The sequence below is a fragment of the Lasioglossum baleicum genome, chromosome 7 (assembly GCF_051020765.1).
Source record: "Lasioglossum baleicum chromosome 7, iyLasBale1, whole genome shotgun sequence".
NCBI classification, from domain to species: Eukaryota; Metazoa; Arthropoda; class Insecta; order Hymenoptera; family Halictidae; genus Lasioglossum; species Lasioglossum baleicum.
Genome location: NC_134935.1, coordinates 5,512,149 through 5,532,014, shown reverse-complemented (window position 1 = coordinate 5,532,014; position 19,866 = coordinate 5,512,149). Strand labels below are relative to the sequence as shown.

At 40.9% G+C, this 19,866-nt stretch overlaps 1 protein-coding gene and 1 long non-coding RNA gene across 3 annotated transcripts in view; one reads left to right on the top strand and one right to left on the bottom strand.

The window, feature by feature from the left end:
* Positions 1–19,866, bottom strand: part of Usp (retinoid X receptor ultraspiracle) — an 83,000-nt gene that overhangs the window by 59,491 nt on the left and 3,643 nt on the right. The window lies entirely within an intron of this gene.
* Positions 250–9,158, top strand: LOC143210633 (uncharacterized). 2 transcript variants are annotated; one of them, XR_013009304.1, is made up of 3 exons: positions 250–1,085; positions 7,855–8,172; positions 8,331–9,158. It is a non-coding gene; the product is annotated as an uncharacterized LOC143210633 (long non-coding RNA). The 2 variants fall into 2 exon arrangements; XR_013009305.1 differs by lacking the exon at positions 250–1,085 and adding an exon at positions 1,632–2,246.

The window sequence follows — 19,866 nt, the reverse complement described above, 5'->3', positions numbered from 1 at the left end:
ATATCGACGCACGTCGCTCAACCCTTTCGGCGTTTAGCCCGCCTCGGTGTTTACGTCGCAAGGGCAAGGTGAACTCCGCCGAGCTGTTCTACGATATGCTTCTCTCCTACGAGCGTCTCGTTATTTATTGAATCGAGTCGGTCGAAACAGTCTACGTACACCCTTTAACCCTTTGCACTCCTTTGTCGAGTGTGTCTCGACATCGGAGAAAGGAAAATGTAAATGAAACGTGTTTTTACCACGTTTTTATATGTATTTCGTACTTCCTTTAATTATTCAAGTCGTATTTTTTAGTTAAAGACAAATGTGAGCTACAACAAAGTTTGAGAGCTACATTTAATATAATTAGTAAACAAAATTGTTTGCAATAAGTAGGAGAGTCAAGAAACTGTCCTTTTTGAAGTAAATTTCAAATGAAACCCTTAAAATAGTAGCGAGTTATTGGAAACAAAATTGAAAAATAATTCGGAGTGCAAAGAGTAACACTCGAGTGGTGACTCCAAGGCGCCACTAAAAATTGCTGTACATATTGTTTACATTATTAAACATGTCGCTATCCAATCCATTACTAAGCATTTAGATATTGTACGAGGTATTATACCAATTTCATATCCATAAAATTTAAAACGTCGTGGGTAACGGAAATATTCTAGGTCGGAAGAAACGTTTAAATTCTACGTACGTTCTAATTCTGCATATGGGGGTGTAAATGCACCCCAGACGTTATATGGGAGTCTACCGTGTCTAACTATTATAGGCAGCATGATTAGTGCAGTCGTGGCGCGGACTCGATTCGAAGTGGACGTTGTATCGAATCGAACTATCGGAAATCCAACTTGATTTCCGTCGGACAGTCTCCGAAACAAACAACTGCCGGCGAATGCGTTATCCCGTGTGCACGTTTAGGAAATATAGGTCACCGATCGGTGGTCGCGAGAGCCGAAGCTGCGGACCGTTTCACAAGCGATCGGAGCTTTCCGTTCGATTCAGCGAGAACCGCGTGCGCCGTCAGAGTACGTAAAGGCGAATTTAGACTTTCCACTTTGGAAGTACAGTGGTGGACGAAAGGAAGTTTGAACGGTAATGTATGTATTGAATTACGTTATATTAATATAAACTCACGAGTCCCTTGAATTTTCTGGGATTCAGTTTTAATTTGCTGCATTTCTTTCAACAATTTGTTAACGTTCCTCTAACAAATATTACAAAATTTCTCTGAATGTCCATTCTTTGCTAGCTAACATTAATTTATAGTCTTAAAATGAGAATTTGTACTTTCAATTTTCTTTCTCAAAACTAAATTTAGTACTTTAAGCATAAACAAAGCTGTCGACTGCGCCAGCAAACATTTATTGTGCATTAAAATAGTTACTTCATCGAATATTGGAGTCGTATAAAGCTCCATGTAACCAGTTCCGTATAAAATGGAGTGCAAGTAGCTGAAGGTTAAATACAAAAGGTTTTAAGTAGTCTATACCTTTTCGTTGGCTGTCGTGTTAACAGAAAAATAATGATTTTCCGAAAAAAATGGTTCGATTGGTTCAATGTTGTTGCCCATTGTATTTCCCCTAATGCCCGCACGAAAGAAATGGTAACCACATCGCTCGAGGTCTCGGAGCGAGTTCGGTGTGACGCGTACAAGGGGCGGAGGGGCGGAGGGGCGGACGAGTGGCTAGAACAAGAGGGAAAGGTAAAGGAGGAAGAGAATAAGAGCAGAAAGGTGCACGAGAGACTGACAGCGCTGGGAGGGAGAGAGACAGAGGGAAAGAGAAGGAAATACTTGGCTAGAGCTTGCGCCGTCACTGTCGAGCTTAGGAGTCAAGTTCTAGTGCACGGCCGAAACGGGAGAATCGACCTCCCCTCCGTGGTATCCCCACCATTGTGTTCGGCTGGCTCGTCCAATGGTGGGATGGTGAGGGAAAGTGACAACGGTGGGGGCTGAACGGGAGGAGAGGGGAAGGGGGAACGCGGTGTGCAATGTCGGGCGTGTACGGGGAGGCTTGTGCACGAAGATTCTACCAGGTGACCGAAATATACACCGCCTCCGGTACCCCGAGCGTGCAACATCGGATCCGATAAGGGAAATAAGCCGGCCTCCGCGGAACCAAGATTTACGTCTTGTTGCCCAGCCCAGAAGATGCTAAATCGGATACTACCGTCTCGTAAAAATGCTGGATGCACTTGTCCCTCGGCGAGACACTCGAACGATGCCGAATCAAAATTCGATTGTAGACAGCATAGTGGAAGTGAGCTTACAATTTCGTATCGAATCAATATTCTGTATGATCTATGCGAACTGTTACAATTTCATGCTAGCCTCTCATCCTGATATCAATGTTAACTATAGGCTTTTTCTACTAATTGCATGTCAAATATATTATAACTAGACCGCGGATGTTCATGCAATTTTCAATTTTTGAATAAATCTTATTTTCAGTCGTAGTAGCCTTTATAGATCAGAAACAAGTAGACTGCGGATCTTTATGCAAAATAAAAATAGTCTGCATCGATTGCAACAAATCGTAAATTACTTTTTCCCTTAAAATTTTAAAACAATTTTGAATTTCATCTACTAAACTTTTCTATAAATGCATAAAGATCCACAGTCTGGAGATAAGTATATGTAGATCGTATTAAATTCTGGGCAATTTTATACTCTAGCATTTTAAATAAGCAGTATACAAATAAAATGCATAAATAAAGAAAGGATATTCTGTGTGTTACGAGTCCGGAGCAATCGAAGTGGAGTAGACAACTATTATGGCGATAGATACTCCTCGTATCTTATCTTTTGCAAAACAGGGTAACCAACGCTAACCGTGGCAATAAAAATATCCGTTACGAAAGATCCGACGATAGTCGATTACAATTAACGATTTAATCGGCCATTAACGCAGCTCCATGCATAAATTAACAAAGCGGACAGATGATCCGAGGAGATAACGGGGGTCGCGAACGATCATTTCCCTTTTGTGTGTCACGAGTCGATAAGACGTGTTCGCGACGTACTAATACATCAGCATCGTTCACAACCACCGACACGAGCAATCTAACATCGACGCAGCTGCAAAAAGACCATTCGATCCTCGCGACAATATACTTATCGGAGGAACGATTGATCCAGGAATTGATTACTAGAATTATTCGCTTTAGATTCTACAGGAGATTCCGAACGCAATCTACCCTTCCTGAAATCGCTGTCTATCTACCATTTTGTATCGGCAACCAATAAGCGGTCAAGCAAAATCCTGACCACTCCTCCTTAGGAGCACGCAACCAGACCCTAATCATTGCAAGAAGATAGTGTGCATACGGCCAGTGGATGTAGGAAGTAATCGTATATGAATTTTTACGCGTTCGATAAATATCGATGTCGTAAAAATATTTATTCTTACGTTATTTTAACGGGACCACCCCCTTTCAAACACCTACGTCGATAGTGCCTTTCATTAGGAATTCAATGACTATGATTACTAGACTGCGGTTCCTCATGCAAAATAAAAATGTTTCGTATAATCTTCTATATATATAAAAGCGAAGTCCTGACTCACCTACCAACGCCCAGGCTAAACCCTTGGACTTAGAAAGCTGAAATTTTGCACAGAGGTTTCCCTTATGATCTTTACGAGGGATAAGAAAGGATATTTCGAAATTCAATCCCCAAGGGGGTGAATAGGGGTTGCAACGTTTGTATGAGGAATATTTTGTTCGTGGTCGGATTTACTTCATACTTGGTCTTAATGCTCTTTGATATAATTAATCAAACATCTATTTCGGCATTTTAAAAAATTGATCCCCTAAGGGGATGAAAAGGGGTTTTGAAATCTAAGATTGCGGCATGACATAAAATTAAAACTCTATAGGGGTGAATGGGGGGTTAAAAGGTTTTATATGGAGAAACAATATCAATTTCCGAGGGCATTAAACGGTTTTCTGTGCGAGCGAAGCCGCGGGCAAAAGCTAGTGTAACATATTTACTGATTTCATCCCTTAACCCGTTGACGTATTTTAAATAGTCACACTTGTCACGAAGAATTTAAACGAAGTCTAACAAATATAAATGTTACGCCTTTCTTTTTAATTGAAATGAAATTTAATAAAAATATATATAAATGTAATAAATAAATGTAGCCACACAAAGAATATAAATTTTCTTTTCTCTTTTCTACGACATTTTCCGGGATAAAGGGGTTAACGACATTGTTATATGTATCAAAAGCAACATTCTTGAATTTTGAAATTTAACCCCTTCATAATTTCATAATTGCATAAAGATCCGCAGTCTAATAATTACTCAAGGTCGTTCAAGGTCACAGACAGAAAAGACATACACTACACACATAAATGGTGAACACTGATCCAATAAACATAGACATTGAAATTGGCTGTGATCCCTGCAGGTTTCTTTGTTACGATAAATATTAATAAATCCAGTACACGGTGCGTTATACTTTTGAAATTTCGAACAAAAAGTAGTTCCAGTAACGCCGAACACCGAGGCACACTATGTATCTGCCGTCGGTCGTTTATGCGAGTGTGCTCACAGCCACAACCGTGTGGATCCATGAGAGTGGTCGTCAAGGTTAGCCACCTACTCGCTATATCGCGGTCTCGTGCACACTAGCGCACACTCTCTGATGCACCAGAGTCCTCTCGAGCCTCGAAAACTTTATTGTGTGCTCGTCGCTCGAAGAAGAACCGAGGAAATGAATCTTTGGACGTTGGACCACAACACTCTTCGGGCGTGGCACTATCGCGGCCAAGTTTACAACGAATATAACGAATCGCGTTTCTAGCACGATATCTCCGGATCTTGCGACAATCGCGAGATCGATCGATCGAACGGCTAGTCGATTTCCATGAGTCATAATGCCAGCCCCCGTTGAACAGGTTCATACATAATGCGATGAATTCATTGAATACTCGATGATCGAGAACTTGGCTAATGAATGCCAAGAACTCGGCTAGTTGACAGCAACAGATTGTTCTTTGATACTAGCTTTTGAAAGATCGTCTCTGACCACTAGACTGCAGATTTTATGCATTTATGGAAGACATGAGTAGGTGCCATTTAAAACACTGGAAAAGTTACAATGGTCGAATAATGCCAATCTAATGTTTTCAGCTTGTTAGAACGATTAAAGCAAGAATTAAATGTTTATCTGGCTCCAGTCTCTTACAAATGGTGGAGACAATTTTTATTTTGCATAAAAGTCCGCAGTCTACTGATTCCGCAAGCTTGTTAGCAAAAGTTCTCTTCGTCGCGAACATTGGTGTGGAGTTGTTGACGATTTTTATAGCGATATAATTGACGATGCTTAGGACCGTTCACAGATCTAATTAGTAATTTTTCAAAATTTATCAGATGACTGAATAAGTTCGTGCCCAATTTGAAAATAAAATTAAATGGTTAAACTTTAAAGATTGGTTAAAGATTTGATTAAAGATTGGTTAAATTAACGTTAGACAATGGTTAAATTTTCTACAATTAGAAAAGAATGGTGACTGTATGTATAACTGATTAACAAAGTTGTAATCTTTAAAATATAAGCATTGTATTTTATTTTCAAATCGGGCACGAACTTATGCAATCATCTAACAATACAACACTCAAATATCATCAATTTTGATGATATTTGTTATTCATTTAGTTGAATTGCCACGAATCGAGTACTCGAACGACCACTTTGATGTTCCGTCTGGCGATCATTTTTGGTCGGGAGCATGCGGAGAGGTCTAAAACGTATCGGTGGAGCAGGGAGCAACAGTATCCTCGCCCGTTTTTGCGAACAGGTGAGTAGGACGAGAAAAGGTTAACAGGACTCGGCGATATTCCGTTTACATTCTTCGCCGGAACTGGTTTCTCCCTCAATCCGTCGTCAGGGATGCTGTACGGTCTCTCGGACTCTAGGAAGATCGCCGAACGCGAGAGAAAAATCATCGACATTCAAAGTTCAGTGCTACCTCCTGAACACTGGTAAAAACCGTTTCCCGTTTTATCGGAACGTAACGTTGTAATCACTGATTATTTATTGTAGACCGCGAAATAGAAACCAAACTGAATGTTCTTTCTTCCCTTAACGATTCGAGTAGAGGAGAAATCACATATTGACATCTTCGATTTTGAAAATTTTCCAGCAATTTGAACTTCTCTCTGAATCTACTCGATTTTCCTAAAAATGCATAAGATCCGCAGTCTAGTTCAAGGTGTCCCAAAAATGTTGTACTTTCTTGGAGAGTCATTTCAAATAACTTTTTCCTTCCGCGAAAATGTTCTCCGCGTGCGATTTTATTCGACGGCTTTCGGCGTCGCGTTTCGATGAAGTTCTGATCGTTATTTACGAACAGAGTAACCATAAATGTTAAGAAGCTATAAACAAAGGAGCGGCGAGCAGAGCGATAAGTCGTTTCCAGTTGGAGTGTTAAAAGTATCGTAAAGCATCTCTCCGATCTCGACATCGATCACCGTGGCGTCAGAACGAAGACATAAATTCTGCCTTGTGACACGATTCCGTGTGCAGTTGAACGGAAACGTAATTCATTTTGCGATAATCGTGATTTACGGTGGAACGGAGCACACTGCGATCATTTTAGCTGGCAGAAGCCCTCAATTAGCACGAGTAGGAACACACTAATGAAATGAGAATAGTTGATCAGGTTGTTGCATATCAAATGTCCGATTTTAAAGTTCAGATGTTACAAAGAATTTTCATCCAGAAATACTGTTACAGTCTACCAAGGTGATCCTTAAGATCCCGTCTTCAATCTTAATTTAGATGTCTAATTTTATTTTCGAATAAATTTTATTTCCATTTAGAAAGAAATATATATATAAAATGGAGACGACAATCTTGTAAATGACGAACACGAATGATTATGGACGTCACGTTTTCAGAAATTTCATAATAAATTTGAACAATCGGCGAGCAAGAACGTTGGATCGCGCACGAGGGTTAGTTTCAGACATGTTATGAAGATTTGGCAAGGGAACCAGAACAATGGAGCAAACGTTAACACGATCGCCATCGGGACAGATAGAACTGGCGTCCGTGTTCGATAAAGACACGACGGAAACGCAGCGGAATGAATGCAAAGGAAGTCGATGCGAGAGAGGGGGAGAAAGAGGAGCCAGGACAGAAGAAAGCCGCGGTGCAGCTGTTTCGGTTGGTCCGGTTGCACAATGCAGAATTCGGGTACTAATTCTAAAGCGAGCACCAATCAGACCCAGCATTGTTCACCCATGAAAGCTCGCAATTTTTCAGGGTTAATCGTTCCATGAAACCTAATAAGCGTCCGTCTAATGCACCGTTGGATGTCTCGTCGAGGAAACAGTGGACCCTCGAACACCACCGAAACTAGAAGAATCGCACACTCGGGCGCCTCTAACGCTGAATCAATCCCCTAAACTTCGCCCCAACAAAACTTAACCCTCTTATGTAGCCAACCAAAATGTATAGATTATTTAAAACCTTTTGTATTTAACGTATTTCCACAAATTTGTGGTTCTCATGAAGAACGCCGCATGTCACGTACTTTCACTTTCAAGACATTGCCGTTTAAAGTTGTGATCGCTGATGGTTTATTTTTTTCTGGTAAATTTGCATTATTTTTTTCTGTTAAAGACGTAAATCCTATACTATAAAGCTCAATTAATGCATAAACTCAAATATTTTGAAATTGTGAGATGCGGCGTTTTTCCTGGGAACCACAGAAATTCTGATTTTAAGACTAGAAATTAATTAGCGAGCAAAGAATAGAAATCCAGAGAAATCTTGTAATATTATTTTTAGAGGAATATTAACAAGTTATTGAAAGAAATGCAGTAAAAGGGTTAAATATCAACAATTTTTCCAGAATCAGAGATGGAATCGCCCATCCAGCGATGCTGAGAGGACGGTTCTCATATTGAACAGTACAACATTGGGTTTAAATACTTCTCGGATCCACTGTAAGTGGTTTTCGGTGAAACGAAGAGAGCTGTGGGCGTCGATGATGACGGATCAGAGTCGCGGGTGCATGATCGGCCGTGCTGTGGCGAGCTCACATGCACTTGTCCCGCTATAAATAATGCCCGCTCGCCAGGCACGAGAGGAAGGATGATCAATCAGGTGTAGGCGGGCAGGGACACTCTGTGACGAGAGGTGGGAGCACGAGAGAACAGTCAAGGACAACGTACGTGACCGCCGCATTGCGACGGAAGATTCTGCTACGGTCCTGAAATTCTTTCCCCGAGAAATAAACTAATCCGCTCGATACGCGAATAGTTCGTTCACCCTGCACTTTCGTCGCTGATCTTCAGGGCCGTCGAGATAAATCCTGAATTGTTTCAGGTAAACTTGAAGCAGAGATGCAACGCATTGATATATACCAAAGATACCCGAAAATCATTATCACAGGGGTGATGAAAATGGACAGGAAGAACGTTCAATATCTTCATAGGGAATGGAAATATTCTAGATCGGAAGAAATGTTTAATTTTCCAGTTAAAATAGCTCCGAGTCGAAGTTCTGAACTTGCGCGCTAAGTCAGAATTGTATTTCGTTAAATATTGTATGTTATTGTTAGTAAGAAGTAAGTTAATATAAGAAGCGAGTTTCGCAGAGATATTAACGATGCAACAAAGGTACGAACGATCTCGTGCCGAGACGGAGACACCAAAGAGGCCACCTCCTCCGTTTCTTTTTTATTTTATATCTCCCACAGCGCGCTCGCCTCCCCTTAAACCATGAGAAAAACCTTGACCAAGTTAAGGATAACCGTATTAAGCTCTCTCCGCTCTCTCGTAAGCCAATCAACCGAAGAAAGTGCTTAACGGAAAGCAAATTACTGTTTGTTCTTAACGTTGAGCAAGTGTGGCGATGGGATGCTATAAAAATATAGAAGAACGCGTCGCTTCGCGCTGTCGCCATACGCCGGTTATTTTTCATTCCTCTCGCAAAATTCTTGCCTACTTGTTCACGATCTTGCACAATTCTTGTGGCACCGCTTAGATTTAGATCAATGACTTCACTGTATACTTAGATTACTTATATTGAATAAATATATCTTACTGTACGGAACAGCATAGTTTTCGTAGTATGAAAATATGGAATGAACATCGGGCGAAACTAACCGAGTAACTCACCTGTAACAGAGAGAAATAAATTGCAGTTAGTAACACATTGATATTTGGTCTTTAATAAAAATTATTTCGGTAATGTCTCGTTAACTATTAGTGGACTGCGGATTTTATGCATTCATGGCAAAAGTGAGAGTCTAAACTACAAAACAATGAAGTGATCAGGCAATTTTAAGAATACGATTATACTATTCGTAATTTATGAAAATTATTAAAGGAAGAATTTGCAATTATTTTGCATAGAGGTCCGCAGTCTAACTATTAGATTTAGGACATATGAAGGTCAATACATTACATTTTCACAGAAATCAAATGTGACCTTGAAATCCCCAAAACGCATTAACACATATCAAAAATGTTTATATATGTACCATGCAAGTTTCGTGTATGTCATTTGTTCAAATTATTACAAATGACGGAAACATTGAAGCTGTCGAAGAACAATGAGTTTTCGAAAAATTGGAGTCTCGCTTCTTCTGTATAATTTGGAAAAGATCCATGCATTCCCCCGGCAAGACCGCACTTGACCCAATTTCGTGCAGCGTCTAGTACCCAATGGTCCCGGGAAGCTTTTCCCCTGGCTGGAAAAGCGTCGCGGCACGAATCGCGTTCGAGTTTGAAATTGCACCGACAACCTTGACATTCCCACGAGATCGGTAAATGGAAGCCCGTCACGTAAAGTGAACTTCCGAGGGCCTTGTAACAGGAAATCACGCTGGGGCTCTCTCGTATAACGCAATATACATACTTCGCGTGGTTGCTAAACACACGTTCGCCACCTCCGCGCCATGCCAATTTCCCACCTGAATAACACTATATAATAAATAACAATTTTCAACTCGGAGCCACTTTAACTCGAAAATTAAACATTTCTTCCTAGCTAGAATAATATAATTTCATTCTATATTAATCTTTTTCTTCTTTGTATGAATTAGTGATTGACTAGATACCAAGATATTTAATAATGTAAACAATATTTGGAATAACGGTACAGCAATTTTTAGCGACGACTCCGAGTCACCACCCGAGTGCAAAGGGTTAAATATATCCTACAGAAATAAATCAATACAATGCTCTTCCTGTAAAATGCATATTTAATTTCATTCTACAGAATATTTCATGATAAACGAAAATCAATACTGCGATTTTACGTCATGCTACCGCGGGAGCCGACGATTCGAAGTTTTATGTACAGGGTGTATAAAAAGTAATGGACCTAGGGGTGAATCTACACCTCTGGATCGGTGGACATTTGTAAGAGAAACCTGCCGCAAAATTGTTGGTAAAGTTGTTTTTTTACATCATTACATTCATTCATCGAGAAAAGAAAAAGTTTGAAAGAAGCCACATGTCGCAAACGAATAGTTATTAAGATATAACCTTTTGCAGAATTTGATTGTGTGGAGTTATACGTATAGCCAAAAGCCTACTACTACAGTCCACCCGACCGTGTCGATGAGACAGAACATAATCGTGTGCGTGTCTTAATCCAAACGAAATTTAAAAGGACATTCGTTTCTAGGCCCGTACTAAATGATCGTCTCCCTGCCCATTCGAATCATAAATTTGAAGTTGCAAAATGTGAAAGAGAATACCTCATATCCATTGTTACACATAAGAATATTAATCCCGCATTATAAAATACTAATGTCAAGTATAGGTACTTACAAATTTTTCAGAATCTTCTGTTCCTCCGTCGGATCAAGTGGACACTTTCATTTTCGCGAATACGTCTTATTAACGATGAAGCACAAAACATCACACTTCTACACAATCACTTGGCACTACACAACACAATTTTCGATATCGTGATAGCGAACGCGAAGAAGTTACTCCGAGCACGGTCAAAATAGTATTGCGGTCGTTACCTCGGTTTGCAATGATTGTGTAGAAGTGTGGTGTTTTGTGCTTCATCGTTAATACGACGTATTCGCGAAAATGGCAGTGTCCACTTGATCCGACGGAGGAACAGAAGATCCTGATTCTTTTACAAATTACCACCGATCCAGAAGTGTAGATTCACCCCTAGGACGGATGACCATTACTTTTTTATACACCCTGTACAAGTTCAACTTCACAACGCAACATGATTTATATTATATTCTATTTTCATTTAATCTATTAAAAAAATTTATTTAATCATTTAATACAGTGATATCTCGTTAAGTTCTGTCCTCCAATTTTATTCATCTTTCACGGTCAGATTTCCTTGACCCTCATGACGTATGATTTCTATTCTTATGAAAATATTCGTGCGACTTTATCATCGAGCGAATTTCAATCGCGAAACGTCGATTTATTTGTCGTCCGAAATTTGACAGGCGGTATTAAAAAAAAAAACGGCAACCTATATCGATGGATTATGATTTAATACATGATCGAGGTTAACGTATAAAATGGGACAACAATGGCGATGGAAACAGGACGACGATAAAAGCGGAGCTCGCCGACTGAAAGCGAATATAGGTCAGCCAAATGAGCCTGGATTATGAAGGATGCGCTGCACGCGTCACGTGTAACAGATACGTACTGCCATCCTTGTTAGCTTTTTTTCCGGCTTCTTCATTCCGTTTCGAAAGTCGCTGTCAACCGTACGCGAGTATGCTATCGTTGACTTTGTTGACCAATCGCGGCGTTCAGATCTGCATTTAATACCGATCTTCCTGTAATTGACACCGTTTACAATCGTGTTTCGCACGATTCCAGTGCGCGCGTCGGTATTCAAATCGAGATCGAAGGACCCAAACGAGGAAAAAAACGTTCAATGGATACCTGGAATCCATTAATCAAAGAAACCGGCGAAGGCGAGACGTAATCACTCTCACTTGAGTGCGCCTTTACCGGTTTCCTAGCGTGCGCCTCGCTATGTAATCATCCCTGCGAACTTATTTACTCAAAAACTTCACGGTACAGCGAGATCTCGATCGTCCTAGATCATTCAGATCTCTAGTATCTCGACAACTTCCATATTAAAATAAAGATTGAATCTACTATTGTGACTAATTATTAATAGACTGCGAATCTTTATGCGTTTATGAAGAAGTTGGTTGGACGAAATATGAAACGGTAAAAGATTAGAAAAATTTGGGGATGAAATCAATTTTCAATCGATGGAGAACATTTTTATCTTGCAAAAAGATCCGCAGTCTACCAGTTAGAGTGACCCGTGCGAGGTGTGAAACGTCCCCGGAAACCTGTTGGCCAAGAGAGAAAACGGGCGAAATAGGTCGGAGAGAGGATTAGACGAACGAAGAAAATGTAGAGAAAGAGGGATTACGCACCCCATGGGGGGCGGTTGCTGTTCCTATTGAGGAAAACGATCCGATATACGAGGACACACCTGGTCCCGGTGTCTGGAACAGCGGCTGGCAGGCTAGGAGGGCTGGTCAGAGTACGCAAAAGGAGAAGGTAACTGGGTCACTAGGTGAGTCGTGCTAAACAGTGCACGGGAGTGTCCCGACATTGACCTATATGTCTACATTGTGTGTGCACTTGCCTTCCCCTTTCGTGACCCCTCTCCATGTTCTCTGTTGGCCTCTTTCCCCATCCCGTTCGTTCGCTCTTTCTCTCCTTTCTCTGTCACTCCTCCCTCGAGCATCCCCTCCAGTCATGCACTTTCCAGCCAATTGCATATAGAGTCTCTCTCTCCCTTCCTCTTTCTCTCTCTCTACTTGCACTCCGAGTGCACTTTCCCCACCATCAGGACACGCCACCCCGGCGCCGACCCGCCCCGCCACCCTCAACCAGACGCGATCGATGCACCAACAAGAGCACCGCTATCAATTCAGAAGTTGAAACGGTTAACGATAGAAGTGGCCGAATCGGAAAACGGCAAAAACGTCGAAAAAAACAAAATTTTCAACTTCATTCGAAATGAGAGCGGTCTACCCTCGAGACAAATTAATCTTTCTTCGTACCATTCGATAAAGCTCTCGAGAGAAACCCTCTGTGGCAAGTTTCGAGTCGGTACCCCCCTATCGCAAGGGGGTCCCATGGAAATCACCGACACGGTTTTCACCGACATTTCATTAATTTTTTATTTATTAATTAATTAATTCAAGAACACTCGGTTTCATATTTCGTTTTTCCACTGATTTTCATTCAATCCACATTAATTCATTAATTAATTAATAAAAAATGAATGAAATGTTGTCGGTGAAAACCGTATCGGAGAAATCTGTGTCGGTGATTTCCATGGAATCCACCGCAAGGGTAGTTTTAGAGGGTAAGCACGGTTTAACACTGACAAAACACTAATTAAACTTCTATTATTCCAGCACGTATTATTATAAAAATTGTGAGAAATCTAAATAAGTTCAGTCTTGTAATTTCAATAAAACAATATACAAGGTGTGGCCAGACGGGTGGTGCAACGTGCAACAGAGCAGGGGGTGATACTACATGTAGAAATAAGTTGAAAAAAGGAATAACATTTTTTCGTTTGATGTTTCGCGTGAAAATCGTGTTTAAAGTTCCGCCAGGTTCGCGTTCTTTAGTAAATACAGTGGGTGTAAAAAGTATTCGTACACATATTAAGAACTAATAACTTTTTTATAATTGTACCAAACGTCCATATTTTTTAGAATCAATTAGAAGCATTCGGTTTACAAAATGATATGCAAAAAAGATTTTCAAAAAATTATAATTTATAAAGTTACATGCAAAAATGGAAAAGGCATTTTTTAAAACTTTTTTATTTGGGCCCTTAATGTTTTGTAGATATATGTTAGTTATACTCGTGCTGAAAATTTCATCGAAACCGGTTGACGCAGGAAAAAACGACACGCATCGAAAGATGCACGATTCTGTGGATTTGTAAAACTACAATTTTCACCATTTTTAACCGATTGTAGCTCGTGCGTATGTTAACCGATTTCGATGAAATTTTCAGCATGTGTATAACTAACATAGATCTACGAAACATATATTTTAAATTTTCTTTAAGGGCCGAAATAAAAAAGTTTTAAAAAATGCATTTTTTATTTTTGCATATAACCTCGTAAATTATAATTTTTGAAGAAAAAATCAGGTCGTTTGGTACAATTATAAAGAAGTTATCAGTTCTTAAAAGGTGTACGAATACTTTGTACAGCCACAGTACATACATATACACAAAGTAGAATTGGTTGATCATGGTCAGACGCGTCAGACGATTCCTATGCAATAGCACGTGTATTCGCTGTATTTTCAAACTCGATTTTCTCGAAAACGAAGCGTCAAACAAAAAAATTGTTATTCCTTTTTCTCGGCTTATTTTTACATGTAGTATAACCCCTTGCTCGGTTGCACCATCCGTCCGGCCACACCCTGTATATCTGACACATTTTGTACCCGGCACGGTTAACGTTAACGAATTAGGCACTATTTCTTCTGTTCTGTTTAACAGAAAATTACGAATAAATTCATGAACATTCTACCCGACCCCACACGCAACTGTGAATGTTGTTCGAATTTTTGACTGCAGAATCGATTTTGAAAAAAAAATCCAGAGTACCTACAAGATACCTACGACAGCTTCCCATACCGCGTGGGTTTACGCAACGTCGCGCCGGCTAGACCAGGGTCGCGGTGATGTTGTCGCGTAGAGGACCGCTCGTGCGCCACGAGCCAGCGTGAGAAAACCACGTGGAGTGTGACGAGACTCGTTCGAGTTTCCCTCCTTCTCTATCACGATCCACTATTTATATTTCCGCAAGGTTGCTACTTGCCCGACACATTCAGGCATGCGTGCGCTCGCGCGTACGCAGATCTCATTGCGAAACGATTTATTATCGTTGTCCCCCGCGAGGCCGTCAATGAGCTGTTCTGCAATACATTTCTCGCGAACGAACAGGTGAGGCATCCGGCACAGACCTGCCCACTGCTCGGACGAATCCTCCCGTCGAGTCCTGCGCGGAATCGAGTCCGTATTTGAGCTCCAAAAGATGATGACACTAGAAGTTGTTTGTTAGAACTTTGTGTCGATGGCACATATTCAAAAAATTGCATCAAAATCAATTCAATTATAGTTTCTCACGATTTCCTCTTTTCCTCTCAAAGACGTCGGCTATGCCTAGCAATTTAAGCGAATGACTCAATAATGATAAGTGGACTGCGGATTTTATGCATTTATGACAAAAATGGGCACGTACAATTTAAAACATTGGAAGTATTATAAAGATTTAAGGCCACCAGTGTTTAGTTTCACCTTAATAAAATAGTTGAAAGAAGAATGAAATTTTTATATGGCTCCTGTGTCTGGCAATCAATGCAAACATTTTTTATTTTGCATAAAGATCCGCAGTCTAATGATAAGAAATTGTTTCACAAATATTTACCACTCTATTTACACTCTGTAATTATGGTAGTAACAACTGCGAACTGTGTATTTCCCCATAATTCACTTATAACTATGGCTATGTGTCCATACAGAACATAATTTCTACGTAATCAATGTAGAAATAAATATTTCTATATAATCTTTTTTTTTATATATTGAGCCACTGAAACCTATTATAGGTTTATTTCAGCTTTAACAATTATACAGTAGGCTGACAGTTAGTGTACAATGACAGACTTGATAATCGCTAGAAATGTAGATTACAGTCGTTTAAAAACTGGAAGATATATTCGCAGGCTTTAACATTAAGTTTAGCAGAGAAAATGTCCGCTTTTAATGGTAGAAAAACTTAATTTTGCGCAACTTATTTACTAATCTAATTCTTTGGGAATCATAAAGACGACACTGCCATAGAACATGATCCAAGTCCACGGAGCTATAATTACACTTACAATTAGTATCGCTAACAATATTTACTCGATACAGAGAGGCAGCGAGATTATAATGATTGGCCCTGATACGGTTTACTGTGGATATAAAACCCCTTTTAACGTAGTCATCAAAATTTTGTGCAAACCGGGGAGTTTGATTTGGGTTGTAGAATTTTTGGAAATAATGTATACCCTTGATGGTGCCTTGCTCAGTAATTGAGGATCGAGTGTTGAGAATGCCTTTTAGTCTGAGGTGGCAAGTAAAATCGGTAAAAGGAAGTTGAGAAATGTCCGCCGAGATAGAAGATGTTGCGCTTTTGCAAGGGACTCCGCATCTTCGTTTCCATACACTCCTATGTGTGAAGGGATCCAGAAAAATCTTATGGAATGTGAGTTGTCCTGACAGAATTTCACATACTTCTTTTTAATTTCGAGAATGAAAGGATTTGTTCTGATTTTGAAGCTGATGGAATTTAGACTAAGCAATTTCTATATAATCTAGTTTTTAAATTTTAAGATAGTCCCTTATAGTATATACAGCATATCAACAATAAAAACGTGCTGCGCGTTGTGGCGAAGGTACTGTGGTGGGGTCTGGGACATCCACAGCCGCTCTTACCGGTGAGAACACTCCCTCTGAGGAACGAGGAGGGAACGCACGGCGTGGCCAAGTACAAGCCAAGATTGTTGTTATTATTCACGAGTCACCCAACCTCGCGTGCAACCACCGGACATAGAGTCGGAGGAGTGAACACCGCAGGCCCACATTAAAAAGTTGTGAACAACAACAACTTACAGTATTTTCTCTGCTATTCTAAACAAGTTGTTCTAATTTCTCAAAAATATAAAATATAAAAAACAGACCAATACTGTTCGCATATAAGACCGCACGACCGAAATGAAAACTTCTATGGCGATTGCATAGACTCCTCAGCTGTACCCAATAGCGTTTCACCTCGGAGCGTGACGGATCAGAGTCGTTCACTTTCCAGTGAACTACTTTTACAAGTGTCCGAATATTAGTAGGAGTCCCTGTATATCCGGACATCGCCGTATAGCAGAGCCAATCGAGCGGAACTCGCGAAGGGGGGGAAAAACGCGATAAAGATAAAAAGTTTCCGTCGAGAACAACCGTGTCGTCAGATAAATCCGCGAGTATTGACACTGGCAAGCGTGTTATCGCGTAGCTGCGCATAATCCGTTTATCACGGCGCGGCGCAGCGGTTCGAGTGTACTTTAAAAACGAGTCTGTCCCCTTTTTTCTTGGTCGCTCTCCACGCACGAAATCGTTGCGCTGGTCATGTACGATCGCCGATGGAAATTAGTCGCGGGGGTCGACGATCAGCGACGACTCTCTTTATATGTACGTACATATATCTTTCCTTTTGTTTTCCTGCGATTATGATTAAATGTTTCACCCCAAATACATTCCGAGCAATGCGATCATCGGATATTTATATTCCAAGAATCGATAAAAGAATAACTGACAGGATCGTTAAGCGAGTGGCGAGAGCTCGCTTTATTACCCGTAATAAACCAACAAGAAATCGTACTCATGATCCGTCGAGTATTATCGTGTGGTTCGGATTGTGAACGCGGATAACACAGTCAGGGACAACAAGATAGGACACCCTATTACAATTTGTTCAGTTTTAATTTGGTAGACGACGTATAAATGAAATTTCTTGTACACTCGCCTCGGCAAAATTCTTTTTTCCGGTATACAGTAATTCCGCGATCTAAGCGAGACGGAGCTTTGCGATCTGTTCGCCTACCCCTTGCACATGTACTGCATTTTAATCAGAAAAATTTCGCAAATATATTGGTAAAATTTCATTAAAAATAAGTAAAAAATAAAGTCGATGCGGCCACAAAAACAATATCCCTTCACGATCTTTGTCACAGGACCGAGCATCGGCTTAGATCGCGGGATTACTGTAATTCACGATTTGGAAACTATTCTCCGGGGAATCCCCTCGACAATTTCCCGAGAATCTTCGCGGGGACCTTGAGCGGGTAACTGAAATGGCGGACTCGCGCAACCGGCGCGTCGCGTCGGCCTATCTTAATCGCTACCAGCATGTAGAACGGGTGGTGTAATAGCACCGTGGGCTCCGCATTTATAAAGTAATCGCCGATACGAGTTCACGCGAATGGGACGACATAAGCGAACGATCGGTGGCCGGCCTCGGTACACCGTGACAATCCTCTCGCAAAAACGAAACGCGAGAATGTAATTCGCGCGATGATCGCCGGCTAATTATTTCGAACGATCACAGTATAATAGCCGTGTGTCTCCGGCGCGGTGATAACCGGACAACGATCGATAGGAAGCTTCAAGGCTCTATTTATCCAGGGATCAAGCGACGCCTTTATTTGCCTCCAATTAACGACCTCATTAAGGATAATTATAACCGCTGACTCCGCTAACCTTCACACATTCAAACCTTTGTATTCCGGCGCCCGTGTGTCCCGTAATTTTTTGTTGAAAATCCAGTAGAAACGTTACGTTTTATAGCCATCGAGATTACACGGTTTACCCGGTGAACGAGGCATAATGGTAAACACTATGCACACCCCTATGGTTCCAGTCTAATGGCAGGCCCGTGTGCTCACCCTTCAGCATCACAGATGTTCATTTTTCAGCGGTTTCGCGGGGAAGACTCGTCAAAACAAAATTCTTCGATTACATTGTCACATCTTTAGATAAGGAAGACACTGAAGAAACTATTGTGTTAATTATTGAGAACCAGACTGATACTGTGCGCATAAGATCCCACGACCGAAGTGAAAACTTTCTTTTGCTTCTCGCTCGGGGAATCGAATATTGTTTCACCTCACTTATCCACAGTCCAGCAATCGCGTACGCGAGGCGCCTGAACAAGTTTTCACTTCGGAAAGACGTGGAAAGACTATTTTCTGCCCTTTGTCGTTTATTTTAAACACGTAAATATTGCTTCTATCGTCGCTGTTAATGAATATGCCTTCCTTAACCCCTTGCCGTAACATTTACTTTACAGTTACAGCGATTAACAGAAGAGAAAAGAAAATATATGGCTACATTCGTAGTGATGCTTAAATGTTGACAACAAACGAAACAAAAATTTTATTTCATCTAAAAAGAAAGGCATAACATTCATATTTGTTAGACTTTGTTAAGACCTTCGTCGCGAGTCTGACTCGTTAATATACGGCAAGCGCGCGGTTAATGTACCTATTAGAATCTTATTTAGAAATGTGTGTTTCATTACGGAGATTTCGGGCAGAGTATTCGTGGAGATCGCAGAAATTTGTGAAATTGATCGGACGGAAAATGTGCGCTGGGGTATCCTTGACGAACGCGACAGGATTTCAGCACATCCTGACCGATACGAGCCGGGAATATCTAAATGGCGAACGTGCGTGCCGCACGCCTACGCGCTCGAATTCTATCTCGTTAATTGGCTTGCCGGAACGGATTCGTGTCATTGGTTCAAAACGGAATGAACCAGGCACAAATGTCGCCGTAAATTGCCGAAGTTCGCGTGGACGATGGTAGCACGTTGGGTGCAATTAATTCTCCCGGTTTCTGCAGCCGGGAGTAATTGAATGAATCGTGTTCCCAGGAAACTTTGGATAACGAAGAAAATATCAGGAAACTCTCTCTCTCTCTCTTGGTAGTTTATCAGAGGGACAAGAGTAGTCTATTCCTGTATGACGAACCATCGTTCTGCTCGCAGTTCAAAGTTCTCAGGTTAATCATGCGCGTCTATGGTTTTCGAGAACACCCTGTACATATACATATGTACATATTGCCATGCACATGGCTGGATAGTTCGAGAGAAAGAAAACGATGCTGGCAGATGTTACGGCAGCTTGCTAATTGACTCGTTCGACGAAGTTCAAATACAAGAGTCGGCTAGACGACAGCGCAAAAACGCAGCGCGCGGAAACAAGGCCAGTCGGGACGAAACAAAGCAATTCCTCAATTAGGGAATGGAGGACGCTGCGAATGTGCT